The following is a 23,908-nucleotide window of genomic DNA, read 5'->3' as shown; positions in this document are numbered from 1 at the left end:
ATGACTTAATGAAGTCCCTAGTTTGATCTTGATTTATTTCATTTCAAATATGAAGTTTGGAAAACACTAAAACTCAAGAGAAAATATGGTAGAAGGAGAAAAGACTAAAAGAAAAATTTCTTGTAAGCAGTTTTATAAAGGCAAGTTTTTTTTTTTTAATTTTTGAGGAAAGATAACATTATTCTTCTGTACATAAATTGCCTGAAAAATAGAAGTACTGAAATGACCCACAGCCTGTTTTTTTCCAGACTGCTATGAAGATAGCCAGAGTTGAAAGTTGGTATTTCCACTTGTTTCTGGAAGCTAATTTTTCTCACTTAACTCTAATAGAGATATTATGAGGAAAATATTGATAATTTTGTTAGAGTAGCAGATAAACTTAATTTATAAATCTGTAGTCTTTCTTTCCTGTACTCATATCTAAAAGTTAAAAGAATTAGAATGTAAAAAAGATCTTTGTTGTAAAACTTTTAGTTGGTGCTGATTTTTGAAAAAGAGTACATGTTATTAAAATTGTGTATTTAAATGTTCTACCTAGCTATCAGGAGGATAGAGCAGCAAAAAGTATTAGATTCATTTTTTAGGTTACATCATCTATTGATTTGTTTTCCTATACTCTTTTATGAGTTTATTTATTGGTCATTTTCCTCTAAGGATTCATTCTAAGAGGCAGATTTAAAGAACAAAATTCTATGAGATAGAACTAAATGTGTTTATGAACAGAGAGAAGCTATAATGTATCCCTGACTATTTAGGTTGTGAACCTTCAGTTTGGCCTCCTTTTTCTGCTACATACGGTGAACATATTGGCCCAAACTTTTATCAAGAAGAAACAAAAGTATTAACACATTACATTTCCTGAAGTGACCTGTTTTCTTTCTTCATTAAAATATTTTCCATGACATTGGGGAGGGTAAGTGCTATGGTGAGTGCTGTGAAATGTGTAAACCTGGCGATTCACAGACCTGTACCCCTGGGGATAAAAATACATTATATGTTTATAAAAAAATTAAAAAAAATAATAAAAATATTTTCCACGCAGGAAGGGGGAATAATGAAAACAAAACAAAAAATTAACCATTGACATGTGATAGCTGAAAATTGGTAAGAAAGAAAATGCAGTGGTAATTAATACTTATCATTATAAATATGTGCTTATTATGAATATGACATTATAAGCTACACATTTAAAGTTAAAAGTTCCAGAAAAGTGCCATTTAAAAAATTTCAGTACTAACTATAGAATGAAAAATATTATGAGTATTTTCAATGTAACATGGATCATGACCCAAGACCTTAGGAAAGAAAAAAATCAAAGTAGATGTGGATCATCCCAGGAGAGAAGATGAACAGTCTTCTGCTTTTTCTCTTAAAACACCATAGTTTTACTCAATAAATTTTGTTGGCACCTTCTGTCCCAGCTAGTATGGGGAACATGCTCTTTTCCCAAGAAGTTCTTAGCTCTGCAATACCTCTCTTTTGAAATAAGTTTTAAAGTCTTTGAGGAAATCCATGTGTCTCCTTTCATTGTCTTCAATTTAGCAAACACATTTCTAGAGTTGAATAGAGTTAAATATTTCCCTGCTCAATTTGCTGCCCCTAAGATGACTTATTTCAACTTCAGGGAGATTCTTCCGATGATAAAATCAAATTGAATGCAATCTTTTTGGAGCAGGTATTTGGTCTTTCTATCAAATGCACATCAAAGTGACTGACATATAATGGTCCTTGAGTAAGCGCTCTTTAAAGGGATACGTTGCTGGATCAGCCATTGAGCAGCTGCAATTGTTAGAAATGTGTGTGTTCAGGATCATATACTGGATTGACAATTTTCATGATTAATGCTATCTAAGTCCTTTTCTTTTAAGTTATATCTCTCTCATCATTCATTTCTTTTAAAGGATTTGCAAGTTTTGTGTTTTCAATCCTGTTCATCAGAAGAATTTCTGTAGGTAGTTTTTATCCCAAATCCTCATGACTCTCAATAGGTTTTACATATTATTTTGCCATCTTTGAATGGTCTTCAAATTGTTCTACCTTCGCTGCAACCTTATCAAGGGAGTGCTTGCTTGTAATACCTTTTTCCACCTCTCCTTCTGTAAGAAAGTCCTTCCATCCTATCAGAATCTGTGAGAGGAAATATAAAATCTCCTAGTGACAAGAGTAATAACATAATCATATAAAGTGATCTACAAAAGACCACTTTTATAGATCTGTAACCAAAACAAAGCTCTCATGTCTGCACCTAGTCCTTAAGGAGTAAACCCAATGAAGCAATTTCAGGAGTTGTAGTAAGTGATGGAGGAAATTAGTCAGAGTTTATTTCAAGGGACAGATGCTGACATAGGCAAAATGTGGTTTCATAGCCTCCATTATGCAAACAGGGAATATTGATCATTCAAATACAAATTTTTTAAATTAACATATAATGTATTATTTGCTTCAGGGGTACGGGTCTGTGAATCATCAGTCTTACACAATTCATAGCATTCACCATAGCACATACCATGTCAATGTCCATAACCCAGCCACCCTACTCTTCCCTCCCCCCCACCCCAGCACCCCTCAGTTTGTTTACTGAGATTGAGACTCTCTTATGGTTTGTCTCCCTCCCTGGTCCCATCTTGTTTCATTTTTTTACCTCCCTTCCCCTCATGACTCCCCGTTGCCTCTCAAATTCATCATATCAGAGAGATCATATGATAACTGTCTTTCTCTGATTGACTTATTTTGCTTAGCATAATACTCTCTAGTTCCATCCATGTCATTGCAAATGGCAAGATTTCATTTCTTCTGATGGCTACATAGTATTCCAGTGTGTGTGTGTGTGTGTGTGTGTGTGTGTGTGTGTACCACATCTTTATCCATTCATCCATTGATGGACATCTAGGTTCTTCCCATAGTTTGGCTATTGTGGACATTGCTGCCTTAAACATTCAGGTGCATGTGCCCCTTTGGATCACTACATTTGTATCAAATTGAAAATGTCCCCATCCCTATCATTCTTAGAGGATTCTTTCTTCCCTTCCCATATCCACCTTTCAGTTTTGAAAGCCAGCACTGTTACTGCTATCATCCCTCATTTGACAATAAGACCCTTCATTTAATGTTTGACAAAACGTTAACACTATACTACTGTGGAGGGAGGTGGGTGGGGGATGGGCTAGATGGATGGCGGGTATTAAAGAGGGCACTTGTGATGAGCACTGGGTGTTGTCTGTAAGTGATGAATCACTGAATTCTACTCCGGAAACCAATGTTGCACTGTAGGTTAACTAAAACTAAACAAAAAAACACAAAAACACAACAAAAAACCCACAGTGCTACTGACAATACTAACAACAGAAACAATGATTATAGGTGAAATATATTAAGCAACTAGTATGTTCTGGGTACTGCTCTAAATTCTGTTAGATGTATTTCATCAGTATACAAAGATAAAAATCTTGGTCATGAAGTATAAATTATTATATTTTATAGGTGAGGAAACTGAAACATATTAATTGCATTCATTCTCACATTTGCTTATTTAGCAACCCACCTATTTAATAATTACACAAATATAATTGGATTCTGGGAAATGCAGCTCTAAAACATGATATACCCAACACAACACTGTTAATTCCAAGTACCACAAATCATTGAGACTCTCCAAATTTAGAAGCAAGAGTCAAATCAGATCGGTTTGCTTTATAATTCCTGTGATAGTCCATGTATTCTTAGGATTCTGTATATGTTTTATAACAATGATAATTTTCTAAATGTGCTGTCTCTGATCCATTACTTTTTTCCATCTGTATTAGCTTCCTACCGACTTCTCTATCTTTATCGATGTTCCAGATTTTATGGCTTTAACTTCATCTTTACTCTCATTGACATGATTAAATCACCACTTGGTTCTTGGATCTTTACATTATTCCTGGTCAGTGACTCTCTCATTTCTCTCAGGGGGTATTAAAACAACTGTTTCCTCAGTAGTTCTTACCCTATTCCAATTCTCCTTCCAAAAGATAAACATGTGCATTTCACACATATTGCACAAGTTCTCTGGTATGAATGTTTTTGACTTCTCCTCCCATCTGCTTTCCAATAAATCTCTTCATCGCTCATATTTTATCTCTAGTCTCCTAGTAGGTGAAACTTTTTCTTAACCAAGACTAAGCTTTCACCCTGTCCCCTTGAACCTATTCCTTTCCTCAGGATCTTTATTTTTTTCTATTTCCCTCTCTCTAGTCATATTCAAAATCTCCCTCCCTGCTATCTTTCTCTTTTCTGCCAATATGCATGTTAAATTAAATAGAAAAAAACTCCCACTCCATCCCACATCACCAACAGACTTTCTTGCCTTCTTAGCCAAGCATCTTGAAATTGTAGACTACTTTTCTTCTCTCTTTCCACTTTCTTGCCTCCTGTAAACCTTTGAATACCTGGAGAAATTGGCTTCTGACTTTACCACTTTATGAGAACTGCTTTTACTAAGATCGATATTTTCTAATTGGTAAAGCCACTTGTTCCTTTTTAGTTTTTTTTTCTACTTGACATCTCTTCTGTATTTGACAGTTGAGAAATCTGTGTTCTTTAAGTTCTTTTTAAACTTTTCTTGGTCAACATAAGCATAATACGTAGTTTTGAAACATCTCACTAGATTGTATCACTACTTTTCTTCCTGTCTTAAAACATAATCTTTCTTTGGTCCCATCCTTAACTCTCTTCTTACTCAAACTATGTCCTTGGATGAGTTCATTTGCATTCATGATACTATATAAATACATGTGCTGATCATTCCCAAATATATTTTATGACAAAAATTCATTTATCCAACCTACTTTAGATATATGACACTAGATATATCAATGACTTTAAATGCTTATATCTTTATATATATATTACTTTTCTTAAATATTGTACTATTTTACTTTCCACATAAAACAATGACAAAAGAACTCTACCTAGCACTGTGCTTGATGCACTAGGAAAGTATTATCTGAGAGTTATTATACTTATTACACCTACAGCAGCATCTGTCTCTCCTGTTTGTCTGATGGCAATTATTTGTTTAGTTCCACATGAAAAACCATACCTTTGAAGCTGCTTAATCTTGCTCTTTCATGGTTGATTTTTGTTCAGTACCCTTAAGACTATGCTTAACTTTCATTTGTTTCATGGCCCCTGTATTAGTTTTCTATTATTGCCATAATGAATTATCATAAAGTTAGTGGCTTAAGCAATACACATTTATCATCCAACAATTTGGTAGGTCAGAAATGTGACACTGGTCTCACTGGGCTAACATCAAGGCGCTGGTGGCTATATTTCTTTCTGGATACTCTAGAGAAGACCTGCTTTCTTGCTCATTTGAGTTGTTGGTAGAATTAACTTCCATGCAATTGTGGAAGTGAGCTCCATTTTCTTGTTGGCAGTCATCTGAGAGTTGCTTGTATCTCCCAGAGACCTCTTCCCAGTCTGTATGCACAGTCCCTACATCTCTGAAACAGCAATGGGGGCTTTGAATCCTTCTCATATTGCATCTCTCTGATGCAGTCCCAAAAGGATCTTTCCTTTTAAAGACTCGTGATTAGATTGGGTCACCCCTGATAACCAAGGAAAATCTCCTGATCTCACGGTCTTACCCATAATCACACTTAGAAGATCTCTTTTCCTATGTGAGTTAACATATTTGCAAATGCCGGGAATTAGGGCATGGACATCTTTGGGGGACCACTATTCTGCCTGCCATAGTCTGCTCTCTGATCCCCAAAACTTTGCAACGACCTTAAATATATTTCTCATTCAAAAGTCATATAAGATCTCAACACATTACATTATTATCTCAAGGTCTGAAATCTCATCTAAATCTTAGCAGCTCAAAAGTTCCAAATCTCATCATCTACATGCCATAAATTATGTATAAATGTGGCTCTGCTTGTAATCTTATGATAATTGGGACATAATCTCCACTTGTATACCTGTGAAACTAGAGAAATAAATTATCTATTCCCAAATGATAAGACAGGCATAGAATAACATTCATAGACATTCCAACTCAAAAAGGGAGAAAGATGGAAAGAATAAAGGAGTTATGATTCCAGGCAATTGCAAAATACATTCAAGCAAACTCCACTGGGTATCAAGGCCTGGTAATAATTTTCTATGGCTTCAAGCTCTTATGGGTTTACAGCTCCACCCTCTAGCCGTCCTTTTATCATGAGAGGTACCATGTATTTTCAGGTAATTGTCATCCTGTTTCTTATTTGCAGAATTCTGGGGTTTTGATACTCTTCTTTCTTTAAATACTCTGTCTCAATCAGAGACAGTGCTTTTGCTGATGTAACATTCTCAATACATTTGTGGGTTTCCTGTGTATATCACATGTATTTATTCCATTAGCCAAGAGACTGGGCCACAGATCTTTGGCTTGTTCTGAGATTGCTGAGAGATAATGCCATTAAGCCTTCTAGATATTCTCCTGTTTGATTAAGGAGATCTGAGTCCGCCGTCAGTCTTTTCAATGAATCTTTTATTTTATTGAAGTCTGTTCTTTTGATCTTTTTGAGGCACTGGCAAAAGATTATTTAGCCAAACTCAACTTTTTTTTTTTTTTTTTTTTTTTGAAGGCATGCTTTCTGGATTGTGAATCTCTTAGAGTTTTCTGCTTTCTGGATAGGCTAAAAATTTCCCATTATTAAGTCTTGTTTTATTTATTTTTATTTGGTAATTATTGCTTTAATTTATATTTCTCTTCTTCACATTTTATTTTAACTATTAGGAAGAAACCAGGCCACATCTTTAATACTTTGCTTGGAAATTTCCTCACCTCTAGCACTTATATTTCATTAATATTTTTATTTGTACATCAACATCGAGCATTAGTCTGTGGGCTCCCTGTAAATAGACAAGGGGTCTTGGGAATTCCTGGCACATATCATTGTTTAATAAACACTTTTAGTGGAACATTGCTTAATAAAAACTTGTTAATTGAATGAATACAAGTAATTCATTCAATAGCCCTTCTCTACTTTCATTTTCCCATTGGCTATAATAATAGGCAGATATTTCAACTGAGAATAGTTTTAAGGGTAATCTCTCTATCTTGAGAGGTGATTATAAATATGCCAAGTTTGAAACTACAGTCCAAAGAGTCTATATAATTATTTTATTCAACAAATGTAAATATGTGTGAAAACTCAAATTCCTTTCCTTAAAAATGCTATATACTCACTATAGAAAACCTTTAGTTCAATACAACTAAATTCTGTTGTATAAATACACAAACCCAATAAATGTTGAATTTATAAATAGATTTATTCTTTTTTCTCCTAACACCATTTTAAGAAGGACTTTATTGTTCAAAAGAGAATAGGAAAATTGTACAACTGAGCAGCCTTTGTCAGTTGAATCTTTTTATTCACTATAAAACAAAACTTTATAATTCCCTGAAACTTTCTCATTCCTCAAGTCATAAATTCTATATTAAATGTAGAATGGAGGTCATCTTCTGCTTTCGAGTTGTATAAAGTAGTTTAACACATGCCTCCCCAAAAGCAAATAATGCAATCAGATTTTTATTAAGATTTTTCCTTCTTATTAACTCATTTGATCAATACAGCTGTTAGAGATGGAGTTATGAAACGCAATTTTCATTTAAAATAATTTTTTGACCCCAAATAGGAAGAATTTTGTTAAACTACCATAGAGAGAGGTTTTATTTTCATTAACAAAATATCTTTGAAATACATTAATTCCATGTGCCATCCAGGATTATTTTATACTTACCAGAAAGAATAAATTTATGTATTTGAAAATTTTATATATGTGTTCACCTAAAAGAATGGTAGAGTAGATATTTCAGATTTAGAAATGTTAGATATATAAAAATATTTTAAATAATCATTTTTAGATTATTTATGAAAACCAGAAAATAAGTTCATCCACTTGTTTTGTTCAGTGTAAAATATATTGTGTATTCTTTATATCACAATCTTTCTGCTAGTCAGCTAAGTTGATGTTTGTTGATTATACAGCCTTAAAAGGCCTGAATAATGGTGATTAATTTAAGTGGCTATAATATAATCTGAACCCAGCAGAATGAAATAAATAAAATGAAACTAACAAATAAAAAAAATATGGAGGACCAAAGGATTTAACCTTTCCTTAGAAACTGTTAAATGTGGAGAATTAAAAAAGAATACCTACATTAAAAAGGACGTCTTTCCTGCTACTGAATATGTTTCTCAGTTCAGAGGGGGTGGCATTCCATCCTACATCTCGCTCTCCGGCAATCTGTTCCTGACAGGACCATCCATCTGTTTAGCCTGAACAACCCTGCCGTTGCTTATGTGCTTATTCACAGATGTAAGTAGGAGGTTGACTACAGGTTTTCTGACTTATACTTGAATCCAAACTAATGTGACACATTTGCAAGCATAGCTGCACATGTTCTGGTTTAATTGGGAAATCTCTCCTTTGACTTTCAGAATAGCACAGAAGCAGAGACTGAGTCTAAACAGACCTAGATTCTGAACAGATCTGATGCTGCTTGAAGAATACTGGAGGTGTGGTAAGGAAACACAGGGCTGTCAGGAAGCAGGGATGGCTCTGGAAGGGGTGAGCAGCTGGCCTTCTTTGTAAGTTCTCTGTTCAGCATTGATGGGAGGTGGGAATCTTGGGAAGAGTCTGTTGGTTTAACATGGACTTTAAATGATCCAAAATGTCCTAAAGGTACAAAGTAATTAGGGCCCACTTTGTTCCCATAGCTGCGAGAGGCACTCTTCTAAAATTCCTGTGATGCTCTAGCCACTTTCATTTGATATTTTTGGATCCTAGAATTATTTACACAGTTGGAATAGCATTTTTTGGTTGGAAATTTAAATGTCTGAGGCATACATCGGTGGACTTCATTCACACTTCTGTAGATCTTAATCAAGGCACCCTATAAGCCTTGTTGGACATTACATAATGTTTACAAGTGCAAAATGTACCGAACATGTGTCAAGCATTAAAAAAAAAAAACAAAACTGCAACTGTGGAGTAGCACTTCAGTATGATTTATAATAATGCATTCTGCCTCTAAAATGTTTTGACTACTGGTGGTAATTGTCTTACGAGTGAAAGCTAGCCTCCTTCTCGGAATACTTGTGATCTAAGCATATCATACCTCCACATCTTTGCTCACGCTCCTTTCTCTGTACCTTTTATCTCTTAGGGGGTGTGTGTGTGTGTGTGTGTGTGTGTGTATAAAGATTTTTATTTTATTTATTTACTTGACAGAGAGAGCACAAGCTGGGGCTTTTAGGGTATTTAAATAGTTTCAAGTTCCAGCTCAAATGGCATCTCCTCCATGAAGTCTTCCTTGATCCTCTCAGTCAATATGAATCACTTACCACCTCTGTGATCTCATACTACTTTGTTTTTATCTGTCATATCAAACATCATCACAAACTGAATTGGGTCATTCTTGTAAACTTGTTCACATTTTCTAGTGGACTCTGAGATCTTATTTCTGTTTGTGTGACTTTGTTTCTTAGTGAAGGATCGTAAATAAAGTATGTTCTCTATAAATGCTGATTGGGTTGAATTTTAGGTATTAATGAAATGCAAGTTCCAGTAAAGCTTTTCTATAATTTTATCTGGATAGTTCAGTTTTAAAAGTAAGGGGAACTCTTATAATTCTTATGATACTTAAATTTGCTTACCCCTTTATAGTTTAAAAATACTTCTATAATACATATATGCAAATGTAAGAGTCCATTTAAAAAAAAAACAAAAAACAGCCACTAGGTCTAGAGTAGGTAACATGCAATGGGACCTGGGAAAGGGAAAAAAAAAAAAAAAAAAAAAGGAAACAAAAAAAGTAGAAATCTTCTAAGAAATGGAGGGTTGTTGTTTTTTGTTGGGATTAATGTAGAGCATGAAATCGACCAGAATACCTGCTTGCTAAAATGTAACACAGAGGCTGCTGGGGGCGAAGGAGGGTTTTGGAGAAGGGCGTGGGCCTTTGGAATGCAGAGGCCTGCGTGACCACTCGTGGTTGGCATGCCATGGGGAGTTACCTTCCGCTAACCTTTCTCAGCCCAAACAGCTGCCCTGTGATCTAAGAGTTGTATGCATTGTCTCTTAGGCTGCGTTTAGCAGAACTCATGGAACACGCAGATTAGGGTATCTATCTTTCTCTTAGTCAGATCCTCCCAGTTTCAGTGAGACCTCTTGTCACACATCACGTGCTTGAGAAACAGTGATGAAGATTTGCGATTATCCTGAAGGACCATAAAAGCAGGAGCAAAGAAGAGCAAAAGGTCTTGGTCTTTGAGCATTGACTCCATTAGTTTCTCCTCTCTTTCACAGGAAAGTTTGGAGTAATCTTTCATTCGTGGGTATGGGGGATTGCTGGCCATTACTGGCAGTTTTTCAGGGAGTTCTCAGAATATGTCGTTCTCTTCCTCACAAATATTTGGAAAATATGGAAGAGAGAGAAAACTAAAATAGCAAAGAATAGACAGTATTCCCCCATTTCCATTAACTTTTACCAAGCCTTCCCTCTAAGTTTACATTGGAGGACAATCTTATCTCAGAAGTCCGTACATTTTCACAGGGGTGTGCAATAACAAAGAACAACAGAAATAGAGCACTTCTAAGTCATTCTCTGGGAGGTAAGCTCTAAGAGTTCATATGATGTACTTCAGCATTTCCCAAGGGAAAGGGAGATGATGGGATTCCAGATGTCTTTAACACACACTCACACACACGGACACACACACCACCCTGCCTCAATCTGGCAGAGTTAAGTGTGTTGATCTCCCTCTTAAAATATTTGAAGAAATGGTTCCTTGACTAAATATTCTGAAAATCATTGACCTAAGAGTAATGAAGACAAAAATTAACACATTCTTAAGTAATCATTTTATTGCAGCTTTCTAGAAAGCAAAGCTCAGGCAAAGATTAACGTGCGCAAGGTTCATCAGGGAGAATGTTGAGGGAAAGGAAGGTGAAGTTAGGAAAGATGTAAAACAATGGGAAGCTTGACTCATTTCACAAGGAGCAGCGAAGAGATACACAGGTCCCTCAAGGGGTGATCATTTGTTTACAGAAACTCCTTTCAAGATTCCCTGAACAACAAGAGGTGGGATAATTTACCTACTGGCTGTCTCCCTTCACACACATCCCATTGCTTGCTTCATTCCACAGCAAGCTTACTCACTGAACCTCCAAGTTGCATCATCAGGTCCCTTGACAGTCACTTCTAGAGGCAGTTCCCATGTCCATGGTGGGCATTTCTTCCAAGCCTAGAAGTAAAGAGGAAACCCAGCAAAGTGGAGCTTCAACCAAGAGAAATAAAGAAAGCAGTTGAAGGAATTTGGGGGAAAGCACAGGTCTATGTCCAATGTAAGTATAATTCTAAGAAACTTTGAACTGTAGAAGGAAATAGTTTTACTTGAATAAATGTCAACCAGCACAAACCTTAGACTGGCATTATATAGATAGATGTTGTAGAAGAAATGCACAAGGAAAGGCATAGAGGTACCAAAATAACACATTAAATGAGAATGGGAAAATTTTGGCTTGTCTGAAGTATAGACAAATTACTCTTCGTTATAGCTTCGCTTCATTGGACAGTATCTAGGAAAAAGAGAAACTGTGTTATGGAGTTGGTAAAGGTCATATAAGGCTAGAACAAAGCCAGTGCTTTAACCCAATCTGCCTGGGGCTTACCTAAATGTCTTATGAAAGAGAGAATTCAGCAATGTTCTAAGCACTGTGCAAAGTACTAGGGATTCAGGTATAACAGCTCATAATTATTACCATTAGTTTTGAAGTGCTATATGATATATGATAGCTTACACAGAAATATGCTTATCCCCCCATGCTGTTCCCACATACCCAGTCTTACACAGTGCGTATTAAAGATTTAAAGATGGGTTGACCTGAATTCAATTCCCAACTCTTCCACTTTGAATGTCTTACTTTGAACCATAGTAGCTTTTTTTTTTTTTTTTAAAGCTGTAAAATAGTGATTGGAATACCTCAAGCATAGTGTTACAGAAAATTCATAAAGAATCTTTGGTAATGTTCTATCACAGTGTTTAATGGATGTTAGATATTATTATTTGATGTTACCGAATACCATTGTCTCCTTATTTTATAGCTATTTTTATACTTAAGATAAATATGTACTATTCTGTATATATTTAATTCCTAGTGGAAGTTATATTCTACTCAACTAATAACTTTATATGTCCTTGTGAAATGATGAGAAATAAAAATAAATTACCATGTATCGTTAAGGAAGAATCTCTGAATTGAATGGACACAAGCAACCTTTATAGTCACAATCCTTGTGTCCCTGGTGTGAACTGCTCAGGGGGCTAACATTAAACTAGAAACTAAGCAGAGTCCTTTCATGTCTTGCATGGTTCACATTTACATTTATTATTTATTGTAACTTTTACAAGGTTATGTGAATGGCTAGGCTAGTTATTGTTGCTCCTTTTAATAGAAATGATGACTTGAATTATGTTTATCATCTTTTTCTGGGCAAACTCTGATTTTAAATCAGTATTTAGAACTCACAGTACAGTGTACTTTATCACAAGACTCAAATGCAATAATTGTTTTAAATGTAAAGTGTAATTAGGATTTTGAAGTTACTGGGCAGTTGCTGTTCTAGACACAGAAAATGAAGTAGCACTCCTTTAGAACAGTAGTGTTGAAGAACCAGAATTCTATACTATTAAGTATTTATAATGGGCCTATTGTGACCTGCCATTTTCTGGACTAGATGATTACTAGGGAGGTAAATGAACATAAAATTTTTCTATAAATAAACTCTTCAGCAATCCAGGGAGTCATCTTAAAACTAACTCTTCAGATTCAGTACATTAAATTCTGGTGTAATGACCTGCCTGGTTCCTTGTTTCTAAATCCATCAAATGAAGCCCTAGCTGTAGGCACAGATAGATCTGGCGCAGGCTATGGATTTGATATCATTTCTTGTACAAAGTATTAAAAGCCCAGCAAATTCAACAGTACAACAATTCAGCACAATTTTATCTTCATTATTTTTTTGTCTCTGACCTTCTGCTCTAGTTAAATTACTGAGTTCCTATTTTTACTAATTCATGTCTGTCAACATTTATAGTGAAACTATTTTTAAAAATTTTTTAAATTTAAATTCAATTAACTAACATAATGTATTATTAGTTTCAGAGGTAGAGGTCAGTGATTCATCAGTCTTATATAATATCCAGTGCTTATTACATCATGTGCCTTCCTTAATGTCCATCTCTTAGTTACCCCATTCCTCCAGCAACCCTCTGTTTCCTATGATTAAGAGTCTTTTGTGGTTTCTCCTCTTCTCTGATTTTGTCTTGATGACGCTATTTCTTGACAAATTTTCTGCTAGGCTCTGATCTCCATCCCCAAATTCTAAGACTTATGGCTAGATCTTCATGGATATAGGACTCCTTCTCCTAAAGTCTGGTTCCTAAAACTTTTTTCCAGAATTTAGATATGTATTGCTTAATTGTTTCATTTGGATATAATTTCTATTTTAGACTTATTGCTAATTTAGATAAAATTGCTAAAATTTCTCAATATCACTCCACTGCTATTTGAACCTTCCAGTCAGCTAACATGGCTGCCTTTGTCACTGATTTTGAACTTCCTTGATTTTAGTGATCTATCTACCTGAACTATTAAATTATCTTCCACCATAGTTACCTGATATTATGCAATGTTTTTGAAAACTGTTGTATTCTCTTTTGTATCCTTCAGTTGACAACGTGTAACAGCTGAATTATCTGGCCAAATGTGGGCTTCATCAAAATAAAGTTAGGGGTATATGTAGCTGGTTTTGCAACTGTACCAGAGTGGTGTGCTATGTAGATCATCTGGAGGGAGAAACAACCTGGAAACATAGAAGGTGTGTTTATCAAATGTGTGCTTAATTCAAAGTTAAAAGAAGTAGTAATTATATTAAGTAATAGTGAGTTTAGAAAACGTTATTAAGTTATAATGATACATATTACGAATGCTTTTTTAAAGGGAAATCTATAGACTTAACTAATATATCTTAAATACATAGCTTAGAATGATAAACATTTCTTCAGTAGAAATGTTTAAAACAGATAGCAATGTTGTGGGAATCCAGTAGAAAATAGTTGTTTATTCGAAAGGAGACCAGCTAGGATGACATCTCGGGTTTTTTCCACCAGTCAGGGCCTCCAGTTCTAAAATTCACAGGAACTTCATACTAGCCATATGTGGAATAATATTTCAGTCATTAGTACAGTGGAACTAGAACATGTGTTCCTCTTACATCCCATCTGTTTTTCTATGAAAATTATTTTTATATATCTAAATCCATATGATTAAATTATCTACCTGAAGGGCAGTCAGAATTATCTACCTGAAGGGCAGTCAGCTCGCTGCTACCCAAAATGGAAAATGCCTGATACTGTTCCCAACATATCAAGGGAACTCACTTTATTTATTTTTATTCATTCATTCATTTATTTATTTATTTTAAGATCTTATTTATTTGTCACAGAGAGAGAGCACAAGCAGGGGTAGCAGCAGGTCTCTCTTTAAATAGAAGAGAGAATATATAACCACAATAAAAAAAATTTACTATGATCTTAGGTGTTTTCCCAAACCATCATATTCTTAAATGTACTTTCCTGGTTATCTTATTTGCAAGACAAATGCAAATTAGTGGAAAGTCTTGAATGTGGAAAATGTTTAAATAACAGGGTGTGTTGTACCAGATGTTGAAAATGCAGTCTAAAAAGCATTGAATTAAGTAATAGGAAATGACTGAATTAGTGATATATAGCATGGTGGGAAAATGAAATAAATTACCCTGTAGGGATCAAATGCCATCTGCTGTGATTCTTTTGGCAGTAGGTTATTGGATAACCATCCAATCTCTTCTAGTTGACCTGGGAAAAATTCCAATTGAGGGCCATTTCCCCAGTGGCCACACAGCTTTTCCAGTAATGCTTTATCTTTATAGCCACAGAGAGATACTGTATTTCCATGGGGGAAGTAAGGGTAGTAGTTTGGAAATCACCTGGGAAACTCTAATCAAAGGAGTTTTCTTTCAGTCCACTGCAGCTGTCTCTATTTTCACCACCTTATGAAGTCTGGGTTCTCCTGGGAACATTAACTAACTTTATCCAGAAGGTGGGATTATTGGAAACTAAATCTTCTGAACATTCTGGAAGAGAGTACTCCAGAGATACAAGAAAAAAAATCTTATCAATGTAGACTTTGAAACTGAGGGACAGCCTTTATCCTTATCATGCCATCAGTATTTTCCACCTCTTCCATCTTTGGTCCATGGTGAAAATGGAAGGCAACTCTGTTGCCTTCTAGGGTAGAAATGGCTCAGTCTCCCACTCTAACATACTACAGGGCCAGGGAGAATTACTGGTACTGCTGTTGTTAAATCAACATTACTTTTCTTATTCATTTCTTCATTATTATTCATTTCTTATCCATTCTATTTATTCATTTTTTAAAAGATTTTATTTATTTATTTGACAGAGAGAGAGAGAGATCACAAGTAGGCAGAGAGGCAGGCAGAGAGAGAGGGGAAGCAGGCTCCTCACTGAGCAGAGAGCCCGATGCGGGGCTTGATCCCAGGACCCTGAGATCATGACCTGAGGTGAAGGCAGAGGCTTTAACCCACTGAGCCACCCAGGCGCCCCTCTTACTCTTTATTGAGACTTACGACATGCAGCTTTAGTGAATTCTAAAACTTCCTTTACTATTGTGTCTAGTCTTCCAATTTTGTTTTCCACGTTTTGGAGAGGAAAGTGAATTTCCTCATATAAACTTGATGCCGATTCCTACTGTGATAGGGGAAATAGTCTAACATCCAGGTGGGAATCATACCCAATATCACACCTGTAAAGAATTACTTAATCTCAAGGCCATATCCTAGACTCTATTTCATTGCCCCACTCCATGGGCATACTTTGAAACGTAGAAGTACTGGGACTTTTCCATTTTTTTCCCCTCTCAATCTCTAAAATCTAAAATAGATCTAGTTCCCCAACAAACTTCTTAAATCATTACTGCAGCTGAATACCGCTTCAGGAAATTACAGTGGCTTATAAACCAGTGACAGCACAAATTCATCATCTCTAACCTAGTTTAGCCAATCACTATCCCTAATCCTGGGTAAAAACGTTTTCTGAGATGTTGGCTAACTTCTTCTCTCACTCCCTAACGTATTAATTTCAAACCTCAAATCTTTCATTGCTCTGTTCAACTGTCCTACTTCTTTGTATGTTCTGACATAAAACTGTATGGAAAACATTGATATCTTCAGGCGTAAAAATTACCAAATCTTCTCAAAGAATGAGCCTTAGAAACAAGATCCCTCCAGAATTCAAACAATGCTTACCTGAGGAAATGCTGGTCCATGCACAATGCTTTGCAAGGATATGGCAGACAGGGGAATGATGAGAAGTCATACCTGACTGGAATATATTTTATATAGTATTATCTGGCAGGAGACGAGGCTAAAAGGGTAGGTTGGAAGCAAATAGAGCAAATTTCAACTTGGTGTATTCATCATATATGCCTTTCACAAAGATAAATATTACCTTTTTGAACTTCTTGTTATCCATGTGAGTAAAGTAAATTTATACAGATCCAAAGAATATTGGATTAACAGCATGGATATTTTAGTATCAGGGAACATCAGGGATGTCAGAACAAAAATTATCGGTTTACAGAGAGAAACAGAAGGAAAAAAAAGGGAGGTAATTTAACAGTTATTTTATTTGAGGCCATTTCAGTGTAGTTATTCATTTAAAAGGTCAGTTTGCAGATTTACTTTGTAAATGGAACAAATTAAGAAAATGATAGGCTGAGAGGAGATTACACACTGAATGTTAGCCCAGGGTTCCTGCCAGCGGGGCATTGAGACTTTGAATAGAAGGGGATTAGAAAGTGATTTTTCAGCTGTTAAAATTGTAGCAAAGCAGGTAAACAAGGTTGTGTGGTTTGGAACAAAGCTTCATGAATAGCTTCTTTTTATGCTTAATTATTTCTAAATGCTCTGTTACTAAGGCCTGCAATGCTATTGAGTAATTTCTTTTAATAAGTCTTCTCAAAGCATCTTTTAAGTTATATTCTATTTGAAATGAAAATAATTGACTGCATAAAAGACTTGGGAAAGACCATATTAGAAACCACGTGTTTAAGTACAATCATTGTGTTCCTTTGCTGCTTTCAAAGCACATTACTTCTGTTAAGAAATAAAATTGACAGAAATGCAATAAATTAACCAGGTTATTTTAATATATAATAGCTAACAAAATTATTTCGCAACAGTAAGATTAAAAAACAGTTTCTTCAATTGATGAAGTACATCCTAGTGTGGGGTATAACGTGTTAGGAAAGAAGAGTAATCAAGACATGTTGCTGTTATAGAGTATCTTAGTAGCTGATTAAAAGGTTTATTCATCTGAATACATTTTTAACTAAAATAGCACTGAGCTAGAATTGCAATAGCATGTCTTATTACCTTCTTTCTACCAGTGCTAAAAAGGGATGATGTTTAAGAAAGCTTGGAATAAATTAGTGAACTTATTTTTCATGTAATTTAGTAGACACCCGTTATTTTGTCTGTTTAACATTCATTCATTCATCTTTCTCTCACTCAGCACCCTCCAATTTTCCTTGAGGATCCAGACCCATTAACTGTTAGTCTATGAGGTCTAGGTGACATTGGTTCCAGGGATGATCATAGGATACAGGGTTGGTTAAGTACAGCATTTCATATTTTCAGTTATAGTGATTAGATGAAACATGGGTGGGAGATACCATCGTGTGATTCAGAACCAATGAGATTTAATTCATGGATTGGCCTAATATAAGCAGCAAGATCCAGCCAAGCCTAAAGCAAGAAAATATAAACCAAGTACTTCTTTGCTTAGGCCAATTTGAGCTGAGTTGCTATTTTTTCTAAAAACAAATGACTGAACCACTATAGATGACTTCATGGAAAAAAAAAATCCCCAATATACTACAATATACTATGGTGTTTTATTTTTTATTTAAAAACATTTTTAATGTTTAGTTAAGTAATCTTTAGGCACAATGTGGGGCTTGAACTCATGACTGTGAGATTAAGAGCTGCATGTCCCTCTGACTGAGCAGGTGCCCCTGCTGTAGTGTTTTAAATTCTATTCTCTTAAAGTGGAACAGGCTCATTCCTCTCACTTCTTTCTACCATGATACTCTGTCTTGGTTCTGTTTACAGAAAAGAATATTTAGGGTAATGGCTATTCCCTTTTTGTGACCTATACTTTATGAGATTCAATAATACTTATAAGCAAATAGATACCTCATCCAGAGTGTTGATTCTAAAACTAATCAGTGTGATTAATTTGTATTTATTCTCATGTCAGTATCTATCTTCTTCTACTTGGAACTTTATTTACTTCATTTGCTTACCAACATGATTCAAAATATAATCAAAACTTTTAAGAGCAATTACATCAGATTCATGTCACATCACATTGCAAAATCTATCAAATCATTCATAAGGGTACATTAAATGAAGTATAGGAAAGCTCATCTTCATAATCACACTGTGAAAAAAAAGTCTTTGGATGAGATGCAATATGAAAATAACTACAGAATCAGACCACAGGTAATTTTCTTAGTACAGACAAAGAAACTGAGGAAACAAAAGAATAAACAAAACTATAATATCTGTAAAATATTTGAGAGAAGAATCCAATACATTGACCTAAATAAAGTCATTAACTGGTTTCACCTTAATGAGATACCTGAACTGGATCATAAATATCCAGTTATTACATTGAGTAATGACAAGGGAAAATAGACATAGGGGCTACAGTGAAACTAACTTAAAATACTCGAGCAATTTCTTAATCTACTCTTAAACCTCTTGGTAACCTAAAAGAAATGGAAATTGATCTTTTCTTCTAATAAAACTTGGTCTTCAGACAAGGTGTGAATGATTTTCCACTACATATTATAATGTAAAAAGAAATCTTTTAAAAAAGACTACTCAGTCCTCACTTCATCTTTCTTTAAACAGTTAAAGCACTTGTGCTGCATTTCCATTAAAACATACTTGATAGATAGTAAGCTTCCTGCTAAATCCTTAAATTAACAATTGAGCTTTTGGAATTAGACATAAAGTCATCTTCTCATGGTGATGTACATGTCCTTTTTCTTCAACTTTATTACCACAATCATCATCATCATCATGCCATCATTAGTGATAGAATTTAATTTTGCATACTCATTATTATTAAGTTCTATTAAACATGACTTTCTCCTCATTCAGTTAAATGATACTGTAAACTTATTAGCATTATGTCTATTACCATGTAGATTTAAAATATTAGTTACTGTTATTATTTTTTCTTTGTGAGTCTTTTTTTTTAATAGTATAGAAAAGCATATATAATGCAGTTATATGCTATAGTAAAAAGTAGAATAGGCCTAGGATTTTGACTCCCTGGGTTCTGAAGCCTGGCTGTAACTTTGGGCGAATTACTTGATGTCTCTTAATCTTATTTTTCACAGCAAAAAAAGTGGGAACAATAAAGTATTTACTTGCTTTACTGACCTAACCCTCTCAAAGAATTTAGTGAAGTTTCTGATCTTAGCAAGCAATGATAATCATAAAATTAACAATAGTATTCTTTAGGCTATTTTATTTTAATGAATATAATGTATTTATAAATGTTTTGACAGACTGAATTTGAACCAATCCTTCAAGATTTTGTTTAGTTTTATTTTGTTAAAAACAAAACAAAACATAAGATCTGAAACCTTCAGTCTTTACTTTCTTACCTTTTCTTCAGGAATCTAACGTTAAGCAACAGGGGAAGGTCTACTCTCTACATAAACATAGGAATATAAAATGGATATACAGCAATTATAATTATTTGCTATCATCATTTTGTTTGTGAAAAGCTCTTTTAGGAAGAGTGGTAAACTGATGTTCTCCATTGTGTTAGAAGGCTGTACAAATGTAGGTTGAATTAAAGTACTGGAGGAGCAATTTACTGGAGAGTGAAAGGAAATATTTGAGATAAAAAGATTTACTTTGTATTAAAATAGACCCTGGGATACTCTGCTTCAGGTTAGGGTGACAGGGAAGGACCTAAGACCACACATTCTATTGGACTATGTAATAGAAGTTTTTAAGTTACTGTGCTCTAATACATGTGAGCTGTTGACAACACAATGTATCACAGACATTATTGTTATACATTTCTTCAAAATATTGGTGTGTGATATTATGGTTCCCTAATACTTGCAATAACAGTTTTGGAACATGGAACATAATTATTCATTTACTTGTCCACCTAGTCCACAATGAATTACAACATTTTCAAGGACAAGGAACAATGATTTGTCTTAATGCCTTTCCTTATTTGCCCTTAGACATTTTATACCAACTTTAGTAAGATATTTACATAGCATAAAATCCAACCTTTTAAATTGTACATTTTAGGAAAAAAAATTCATCATGTTGTGCAACTCTCACCCCTCTCTAATTCCAGAACATTTTCATCATCCCCCAAAGACACCCCATACTCCTTAGCAGTCACTCCTTGCCCTCTCCTCAGCCCTGGCAACTATAATCTACTTTTGCTATCTGTATATTTGCCCATTCTGGTCATTTCATATATTGGAATAATATAATACAGTAGTCTCCCTTATCTACAGTCTCACTTTCTGCAGTTTTAGTTACTCCTATTAAACCACAGTTGGGAAGCAGACATTCTCACAAGGCCAGTGACCTAATGCTATCTGTCACAATGCCTATGTCATTCTCCTCACTTTAACCCATTTATATTATTTCTTTAAATTGACATATAATGTATTATTAGCCCCAGGTGTACAGGTCTGTGAATCATCAGTCTTACATATTTCACAGCACTCACCATAGCACATACCCTCCCCAATGTCCATAACCCAACCACCCTCTCCATACTCTCCTCCCCCCAGCAACCCTCGGTTTGTTTTGTGAGATTAAGAGTCCCTTATGGTTTGTCTCCCTCCTGATCCCATCTTGTTTCATTTTTTCCTTCCCTACCCCCCATACCCCCCACGTTGCCTCTCAACTCCCTCATATCAGGGAGATCATATGATAATTGTATTTCTCTGATTACTTATTTTGCTAAGCATAATACCCTCCAGTTCCATTCACGTCGTCGCAAATGGAAAGATCTCATTTCTTTTGATGGCTGCATAGTATTCCATTTTATATATATACCACATCTTCTTTATCCATTCATCTGTTGATAGACTTCTAGATTCTTTCCATAGTTTGGCTATTGTGGACATTGCTGCTACTTTATCTCATTATATAGGCATTTAATCTTCTCACATCATTGCTAGAAATGTAAACGTAATACAGTAAGATATTTTAAGAGAGGAAAGACTATATTCGTGTAACTTTTATTGTAGTATATTGTTATAATTCAATTTTTATTAGCTATTGTTAATCTTTTACTGTGCCTAATTTGCAGATTAAAGTTTATCATAAGGATATGTGTATAGGAAAAAGCATAGCATATATAAGGTTCAGAACTATTTGTTTCTGTCATTCACTGGGGGCTTGGAATGTATGCCCTGTGGATAAGGGGGCTACTCTAGGTGTTTTTTGTGACTTATTTCACCTAGCGTGTTTTCAAGTTTTACCATATTATAGTGGATATTAGTATTTCACTCCTTTTTTTTTTTTAAGATTTTATTTATTTTTTTGACAGACAGAGATCACAAGTAGTCAGAGAGGCAGGCAGAGAGAGAGAGGGAGGAAGCAGGCTCCCTGCCAAGCAGAGAACCTGATGCGGGATTCAATCCCAGGACCCTGAGATCATGACCTGAGTTGAAGGCAGAGGCTTTAACCCACTGGGCCACCCCGGTGCCCTATTTCACTGCTTTTTATGGCTAAATAATATTCCACTGTATAGATATAACATATTTGACTTATTTATGCATCAGATGATGAATATTTGGGTTGTTTAAAAATTTTCAGCTATTATAAATAATGCTAGTATGAATATTAATGTATAAGTTTTTGTTTGGATTTGTGTTTTGATTTATCTTGGATATATGTCTAGGAGTGGAATTGCTAAGTCATACAATAACTCCACATTTAACATTTTGAGGACATGCCAGACTGGTTTCCAAAGAGACCATACCATTTTATAATCTCCCCAGCAATATATGAGAATTCCAGTTTTTCTGTATCCTCATCAATATTTACTGTTTTCTTTTTGCTTATAGCCATCCTGGTATGTATGAAGTAGTATCACTTTGTGCTTTTATTCCCATTTACCTGATGACAAATACTGTTAATCATCTTTTCCTGTGCTTATTGGCCATTTATATCTCTTTGGAGAAATGTGTATTCATAGTCTTTGTCCATTTTTAAATTAGGTTATTTGTCTTTTTATTGTTGAGTTGTAATAGTTACTTACATGTTTTGGATACAAGTCCTTTATCCAGTATTTGATTTGCAAATATTTTCTCCACATTTGTAGGTGCCACTAAACATTTCATGATAAGTACATAGCACATACATGATTATTTTTTTAATTGAAATTCAATACATTCCCTATTCAGTAAGGAATTCACAAACTGGAGTAAACTCCATGGCACCTATGGCAGAAATGTTTAGTTATGTACCAAGAGCCAATCTATGTTTTCTTCTCTGAAATTCAGAAATCTACAAATTTTAGTGGGCACATTGCCTACTTTCTGAAAGGAAACCTTTAAGCTTCCTTTTTAGAAAATAACTGTTTAACTAAATTATTGTCATGAAGATATAAGTGGAAGTATTGTGTAGGACTTCAGAGGGATTCCAAAAATGATTTGATATGCCTTCTATCCTGCTGCCTGGAATGCAACTGAGATAGCTGGAACTCCAGCAGCCTTCTTAGCTCATACAATTCAAAGCCGCATCCCAGGGTCTGTAGAGGGAAACTAGAGGGAAGCCTAGCCCTAATATCTTCTTGGAAATACCAAGCGAGTCTGCACAACTTACTTATATACTTCTTTCACCTGAGAAAGAAACTCCAGGGGCGCCTGGGTGGCTCAGTGGGTTAAAGCCTCTGCTTTCGGCTCGGGTCATGGTCTCGGGGTCATGGTCTCGGGGTCCTGGGATCGAGCCCCGCATCGGGCTCTCTGCTCGGCGGGGAGCCTGCTTCCTCCTCTCTCTCTCTCTGCCTGCCTCTCTGCCTACTTGTGATCTCTGTCTGTCAAAAAAATAAATAAAATCTTAAAAAAAAATAAAAAAAAGAAAGAAACTCCAGTAATATTTAAGTCACTGTTGTGGGGATCCTTATTTTTTTTCTTTTTTTATTGCTGTTAGAACTGAGTCAGCATCTCAAAAAGTGTATCCAATACTTTTCTCTTGTATTTCTACTCAAATGAGCTTTTGACTAGCTAAAAGGTTAAGTAACAAAAGGGCAGGCTTTGCTGATCTTACTCAAACTATAAGACTTCATATACTTCTTCATTTAGTCTTTGATGGGTAGTAGTACACTGTATTTAGTTTTGTATTGATTCTTCTGTGCCTGAAGTGAAACCTTGTCTGTTAAAGAGTAAAAGGGGTGGTAGGGAAGGAGTAGAATAAGTGAGAGAGTGAGAAAGCTTTCATCAGATGAATTAAGATAAAATGAAGCCCAATTTTCTTATCTTAAAAGGTCTCCCAAAATAAAAAATGGCCTCTGACAGTAGATTTTAGTTTAACAAGGTACAAAAATCAACACCACATCTTAGTTTGAAAACTGGGGCAACATGAGGGATTTGAATCTCTTCCTCGGTGTTAATATAATCAAGTTTTTCTGTTGCTGCTGCACTTATTTTATACAAATGAAATTCACTTCTATATCCTCACCAT

Source organism: Martes martes (genome assembly GCF_963455335.1).
Source record: "Martes martes genome assembly, chromosome: 4".
Taxonomy (NCBI): domain Eukaryota; kingdom Metazoa; phylum Chordata; class Mammalia; order Carnivora; family Mustelidae; genus Martes; species Martes martes.
The sequence above is the reverse complement of the archived record's forward strand: the minus strand, read 5'-3'. Positions refer to the sequence as shown.